Source organism: Psammomys obesus, unplaced genomic scaffold (assembly GCF_907164565.1).
Source record: "Psammomys obesus unplaced genomic scaffold, mPsaObe1.curated_primary_1811, whole genome shotgun sequence".
NCBI lineage: Eukaryota > Metazoa > Chordata > Mammalia > Rodentia > Muridae > Psammomys > Psammomys obesus.
This window is the reverse complement of record NW_026585894.1, coordinates 6,188,883-6,196,740: the sequence shown is the minus strand read 5'-3', so window position 1 is coordinate 6,196,740 and position 7,858 is coordinate 6,188,883.

Sequence of the window (7,858 nt, the reverse complement as noted above, 5' to 3'; positions counted from 1 at the left end):
CAAAATGAACATCTTGAAATTAATTTTGAGTGTTTAGAGAAGGAAGGCATAGTGCTAATTTTAGAATTATGATAGGCAAGTTTGTTTGGGCACGCATTTAACATATATGTGTGTGTATGGTTAAACAAAAATAAAGTGTATGCTAAAATAGTTACCACCAAATAATAAAGTGTACATTAAAATAAAATAACCACCAAAGCAAAAAGTACACACATAAAACATGGAGTCCTTTTAGAGTTGTAAAACTAATCTTTGGCCTTGGACTATGCCTGGAACATGGTGATACATGGAAAAATTGCTCCTTTTTCTAGGAGCAATAAGTTTCAATTTCAAAAAGATTCTTGGTTTGGGGTGGAACTTGATATCTAACTCCTCTTCTCAGTGCTGTCATTTTGTCTCCAAAGGTAGGTAGTTGAGAAAGATGTGGGAGGATTTGGGAAATTGCAAAGATATGATCAGAGTATGGATGACAAACATTTAAAAAAAATAAACAATAATAAAAATATTTTTAAAAAGAAACACACACACACAAAAAAAAATCACCACCATAAAATAAACTCCAAGTTAACTCATAACCAGAGAAAATTTACACCAATGAGAGCAATAATATTCAAAAAGAAGTCATTTTCAGACAGTAAGTACAAAAGGTATACAAACAAGAGATTTAAAACAATCTAATTTGGTCAGGTGAGGTAGTCAAGCTTTAAGGTGTAGAAGGAATCTCTTGTGTCTGTCAGTAAAATGTTAATGGCCTATTAGCTGAGGCAGGAAGTGGGAGAGAGAGCGGGGAAGAGAGAGAGAGAGACTCTGGGAGGTAGTCAGAGGCAGGGATTCACTCCCACCCTGGGATTCTGAAGAAGATGAACATATGAAACTGAGCAGAGGTAACCAGCCATGTGGAGAACTAAGAATAGAATAAACGGGATATTAGTTATAAGCAAGTCAAGAAACATGTTTAGTTATATTGGCCTAGGCTTTTGTAAATATATTTAAGTCCCAGTGTTGTGATTTAGAGACCTGAAATGTGGGAGGAAACATGCATTTACAGTAAGGCATTGATCTTGTGGTGTACTGAACTTGTGCTGAAGAGAAAGTACCTTTATGGCTCTTGCCATAAAGCTCTATGACCATAGTTTGGTTACTAAAACTCAGATGGTGGAAGTCAAATTTCTTTGTGAGTCTTCATCTGATTTGAAAAGATATGCATGCAAACACACACACACACACACACACAAATACACACACAGTAATAAATGTCATTGAATAACTTAAAACGCTTCTTAAAAGTAAACTTCTTGTCAGAGACCATCCCTGTTCCCCTTACTAGGTCACCCGCTTGGAGAGTGAGCTTCCATGGGTTGCTTTTGTGCAGGGGATCTAGGTTATCTCTATGCATGGTCCTTGGTTGGAGTATCAGACTCAGAAAAGACCCCTGTGGTGCCAAGATTTTTTGGTTCTGTCGCTCTCCTTGTGAAGCTCCTGTCCACTCCAGGTCTTTCTATCTCCTCCTTCTTTCATAAGATTCCTTGCACTCTGCCCAAAGTTTGTCTTTTCATCTGGTTTGATACCCTGATAGGGGATCACCCATACAAGGCCACAGATTAAGACAATGCAGCCAATCCTGGTGAGACCTGACAACATAGGGTCAGATGGAAGGAGAAGAGGACCTCCCTTATCAGTGGTCATGGAGAAGGGCATGGGAGGAGATGAGGAAGGGAGTTTGGGATTGGGTGGGAATAAGGGAGAGGTTACAGTTGGGATACAAAGTGAATAAATTCTAATTAATATAAAAAAATTAAAATTTAAAATTAAAAAAGTAAGTTTCTTATAAACTAAAATAGCATTTGAACTTATTTTATATGCCGGTCTCATGTACATTTATTAGAATAATAAAGTCAAGGAATAAGAACCCTGAGTGAGGTATCCCAGAAGCAGAAGGAGACACATGGTTGATACTCACGCATAAGTGGATATTAGACATATAATATGGGATAAACATACTAAAATCTGTACACCTAAAGAAACTAAACAAGAACAGGGACCCAGGGTAAGATGATCAATCCTCACTCAGAAAGACAAATGGAATGGGCATCAGAAGAGGGAGAAAATAGGGAAGAAGACAGGAGCCTACCACAGAGGGCCACTGAAAGACTCTACCCAGCAGTGTATCTAAGCAGATGCTGAGGCTCATAGCCAAACTTTGGGCCGAGTCCAGGAAATCTTATGAAAGAAAGGGGAGATAGAAAGACGTTGAGGGGAAAGGAACTCCACAAGAGAGCAACAGAACCAAGAAATCTGGACCCAGTCGTCTTTTCTGAGATTGATATTCCAAACAAGGACCATAGATGGAGATAACCTAAAATCCCTGCACAGATGTAGTCCATGGCACCTCAGTCTTCAAGTGGGTGACCTAGTAAGGGGAACAGGTCACTTCTCTGACATGAACTCAGTGGCTGGCTCTTCGATCAACTTCCTCTGAAAGGGGAACAGCCTTACCAGGCCACAGAGGAAGACAATGCAGCCAGTCTTGATGAGACCTGATAGGCTAGGGTCAGAGGAAAGGAGAGGAAAACCTTCCCTATCAGTGAACTTGGAGAAGAGCATGGGAGGAGATGAGGGAGGGGGGAAAGGTCAGATTGGGAGGGAATGAAGGAGAAGGCTACAGTTGGATACCAAGTGAATAAACGGTAATTAGTATAAAAACTAAAATTAAAAAAAGTAAAATTAAAGACTAAGTTACACCTACACAAAGATCAGCATTTAAAAAAATTCTAAAATTTTTATAGCTAATTGCTACAAGATAGCATTTTTAATTGGGACCACACCATCCTGACCTCATGTATGTTTTTAGACACTTTGCCTGCCTAGCACCACAAATTCACATAACTTTGCTGGCTTATTTCACAGTCTGATTTTAATTACTGAATATTTTCATAGAAATAGGTTATATTTTCAAATTTACCAGTCTAGTAAAGTCTTAATGCAAAATGAACATCTTGAAATTAATTTTGAGTGTTTAGAGAAGGAAGGAATAGTGCTAATTTTAGAATTATGATAGGCAAGTTTGTTTGGGCAAGCATTTAACATACATGTGAAGCATCTTTACTTTTCTTTGAAGGCTTTTTAATTTTTAAAACATTATAAAATAATGTTTTTATTAACTCTTTGAGAATTTCAGATTGTATATGTTGATCATATGAAACTCTTTCAAGACCTATTCCCACCTCTCTGTCCAACCAACTTCCTGATCTCTTTCTACTTTTTCTAAGCCCATGTAGTTCAAATTGTACTGTAAATGGCATATTTTTATTCTTTTTTAGAAATGAAAAAAAAATATGCCATTTGCAGGAAAATGGATACCATTGGGAATATTAAGTTAATCTAGGCTAGCTTTTAACCAGCATTCTGTGCTTAGGGCTTTATTACAACTACAACTTGATTTATCTGGAATCTTTCTTTACTCAGTGTTCTAAGTGGATAATAAGTGTTCTTCTATTCTAGATTTGTTGATATCACTATTACTATGTGTATCCATAAGGTTATTGTATAATTTAAATGTTGATTTCTGTACCCTCCATATCTAGTTGCAATCCCTGTTCTGAGAATCTTCTATCTCAATATTGTGTAAAACCTACTCCTGATTATCTTTTGTTATGCTAATAAAGCAGCTTACATCCAATCACTGAGGACAGGTGAGAAGAGAACTGGACTTCCTTCCACTCAGGCTAGGAGGAGGTAGAGAAGGTAAGAGGGGATTCAATCATAGGCAGATGTCCTGGAGAGACCAGCTCAGCAAGGAAACTATAACTTACATGTATCTCTGGGACACACACTGGGAGGAAACCAAATTACCATAGAAGGCACAGGGGTCTTCTCTGAAACTGATACTTCAGCCAAGGACCACTCATGGAGATGGCCTGGAACCCCTACACAGAGGTATCCTATGACAGTTCAGTATCCAAGTGGCCTCCATATTAATGGACACAGGGACTGTCTCTGACATGAACTCATTGACCTGCTCTTTGATAACCTCCCCCTGAGGTGGGAGCAGCCTTACCAGGCCACAGAAGAAGACAATGCAGCAACTCCTGACAAGATCTGCTAGACTAAGATCAGAAGGAAGGGGAGGATGACCTCCATTATCAGTGGACTGGGAGATGGACACAGGTGAGGAAGACGGAGGATGGGATTGGGAGGTGAGGAGGGAGGGTGGTACAGGGGGTTGATACAAAGTGAATAAATTGTAATTAATAAAAATTTTAAAAAATTAAAAATAAAGAAACAAAAAAAGAATAAATTAAGAACTGCTCAGTTCTTGTGCTGTGAATTTTATTATTAAACAAATATAACAGAGTCTTGGTTATTTGTGTAATAGTAGGATTAAGAGAGAAACAGAAAAAAAAACACAGTTTTATAAAAATAACTTAGCAACTCTGAATGTTTTTCCTTTGAAACTAGACACCTATTAGGTTCTGAAGTATTTTTTGTGTGACTACCACATTTATAGGCTGTTACAAAATGTTAAATAGAGATTATTTGAACATTTCTGAAGATATTTGTGCACAGAATAGTGTCCGTTTTGGTATTCATCTTTTTCCAAATGCAATCTGCCTTAGTCTTTCCAATTACCATTAGTGTGACCTGAAAGTAGGATGATGTTATTTCTTTTTACAGGTCAATTTTTGAAAACTAATGCCTTGTACATTTGGTCTATTTTTCTTTCTGTTTATTTATAGATGTATGGTAAGAGAATTTCAATTTACTATGCATATGGAAAATTGGAAGTTTCATTGTGCGTTTAAAATAATATCATAATATTCTTTGTCTCTTTTTATTGAAAATTGTTTTTTGTTCTCATAATATATCCTGATTATGATGTTCTAATGTTCTCCTAAGCATATAGCCTTAATAGAATTATTTTATAAATGCTTAAGTTAAAGTTTTTAAATTCATTTCTTGTACAGAACAATGTGCTTGATTAAAAAAAAAAAAAACAAAACAAAACAAACAAAAAAACAAGCATTGTATTTCTTTGTACATCTAATACTGGATGTGTTAAGGGTCTGGTGCACTGCCAGACCTCACAGGCCAGGTAAATAGTTAACTACAAAAAGAAACAGAATTCCTTCTGGGAAGGTAAAAAACAATTACATAGGGAGCATTTTAAGCCGTTTATTTTTCTTGTCATAGAAATGCATATTTGTCTTATTACTCATTTATTTTATTTATATAGTTTCATGATTTTATTTTCTCTGTATGCTATACTTTAAATAAATCTTTGGTCTTTGTTTCTTTTCACATTTTTAAATACTTTAGAATGTATAATTTTCATCTTAAATTCTGTTAGTAGGCACCAATGCTTTTCATAATTCTCCTTTTATCAGATAAAAATTAAATTAATTTTTTTGGAATTTTTTTACAGGAAACACAAAGAAATTAACACACTCATTCTTACAATGTAATTTCTTAATTTGATGTCATAATCTGAGATTTATATTCCATATTATAAATAAAACAGATCTTCTAATGTGAGATGTTTTCTGACATTTTCGCTGAGTTTTATAGTTATGTTTATAACCACTATTCTGGCATCCTTCATATTTATCTGAACTCTATTCTTATTGCATACCTTGATGCATCATAGCGCACAAAAAGGATTTAATTTTATTTTGGTTCTCTGTAATACTGGAGACTATTCAAACATATATTCTAACATGCCAATTTAAATGGTACAGTTTACACAATTGTTCCTACCCTTATACTTGACTCTCATGTAGACTGAATTTAAAAGCTTGGATCACAGTTGTTTTACTTTAAAATTTATTTTAACATTTAAGTTATTATATTTTAGAAACACCCTAACTCCCTGAAGTATTGCAATAGTATACACAAGTCAACATAAATATACATCATCTACGTACTGAAATGTAAAAATAACATAGCAGCTTTGTACAAAAAAAAAAAAATGCTATTCAGCCACAAATGGTTGGAATAATTATTCGCAGAAACATGGGTGATTCTGGATTAATATTGTATTTTAAAAAATTGTTTTATTACTAGCTGATTCTCAATTTTCTATCACTATAAGCTCCAATTATATAAGCATACTTAGCATGTGAATACTGAAAATAGAGTTGCTTATGCAAATGAACTTTTTTTTGACAGACTTTCACATTTTAGTTTATACTGGCTTGGAACACATTATCTTCCTGCTTCAGTCTCTTGAGTACTGGAATTACAGGTGAAGGCCATAATTACCAGGAAAGCCTTCCAATTTTACTATGCAGTTTTGAAAAATCTTCACACATTCTGGCCCATCTGTAAACCTAACATTTTAAAATTCCATAGACCAAGATTACTAGAATGTTCAACCACACTTCATTGCTAGGGTCTCTTTTCTCCTTCCTATGACACAGATATTCTAAAAACTTATCTTTATGCAGAAAACATACCCTGTACATTTTACCTGACCCTGCAAGACAGGGTTCGGTAAAATCCTTTAGGCTGTCAGCTATTGTAGTGGATACTTTTTCCTGTACCTTATGTTGAAGTCCAATTTGTTCTCCTTTACTGCTAAGGAAGAGGTTAACAGTAGCTTAACTTTTAATTTTATTTTCAATAGACCTCCCCTATCAGTGGACTGAGGGAGGGGCATTAGTGGAGAAGGGAGAGGGAGGGGAGGTAGGAGATACAGGGGAGATACAAAGTGAATAAACTGTAATCAATAAATTTTATATAATAAAAATTAAAATTAAAAAATAGATGTGCAATTTTTAAAAATGAATCTATAATTTTTTTTCTGTTGATGAATCGTAATAAAGTTTTATTTTTTTTAAATGAGCTTTCCTAATGTGCTACTCACAGAGTTTGTGTAGTCAGGGTAGTCACTTCACAGATTCTCAGAACACAAATTTTGTCCTCTTACTTGGCATTGTTAGGAACTGGTATTTTTCATATAACTGATGGGTGAATTAATGTAAATGCATATAATTATGCAAAATCCTCTTTATGCATGGCTTTATTAACTATATGCTAGGTTTGCATACTTCGAATTTCATTCATTTCCATTGTTAAGTAAATTAAAAATTCCTTTATAATTTGAACTTTAATACTGTTAATTCTTAATTTTCTGAATCACTAAACACAAAGAATTTTGTAACAAAATGTTAAAATATTATCATTTTCAATTTTAACAGAAATAGGTGGACAAGTAATATAATAAATAATTTTTAAAAGACTGTGGTCTACAGTCTAGCAAAAAGAATTTTACAGGAAAGGTTTTGTTCATAATGCTAACTCAAAATTGCTAATATTATCTATGTTGTCTCTACTACTTTCAATATAAAAAATAAATGCTGTATGTTGGGGAAACCATTGTAATGTATTTGTTTAACAAAGACAATTAGAATATAAAATATAAAATATCTATAACTGAACAAGAAAAAGATATTAAATATTTAAGTCAAATATCAGATATAAACATCATCATCATTTTTATTATTCTTACTCTTATTATTTACAATTTATCCACTTTGTATGCCAGTTGCACCCCCCCCCATCTCCTCCCAGTCTCAAACTCCTTTTCCTATCACCCTCCCCTAATCCACTGTTAGGAGAGGCCCTCTGACCCTCCTGTTTGACCCTAGCCTAGAAGGTCCCATCAGGACTGCCTGCATCCTCTTCCTCTGTGGGCTGACTAGGTTGCCCCACCATGATGAAGTGATCAAAGAGCAGGCAATCTAGTTTATGTCAGAGACTGTCTCTTCTCATCTTACTAGGGAACCACAAGGATACTCCTGAGCAGGGGTCTATGCCTTCTCTATCCATGATCTTGGTTGATGCATCAGTCTCTGCAGTC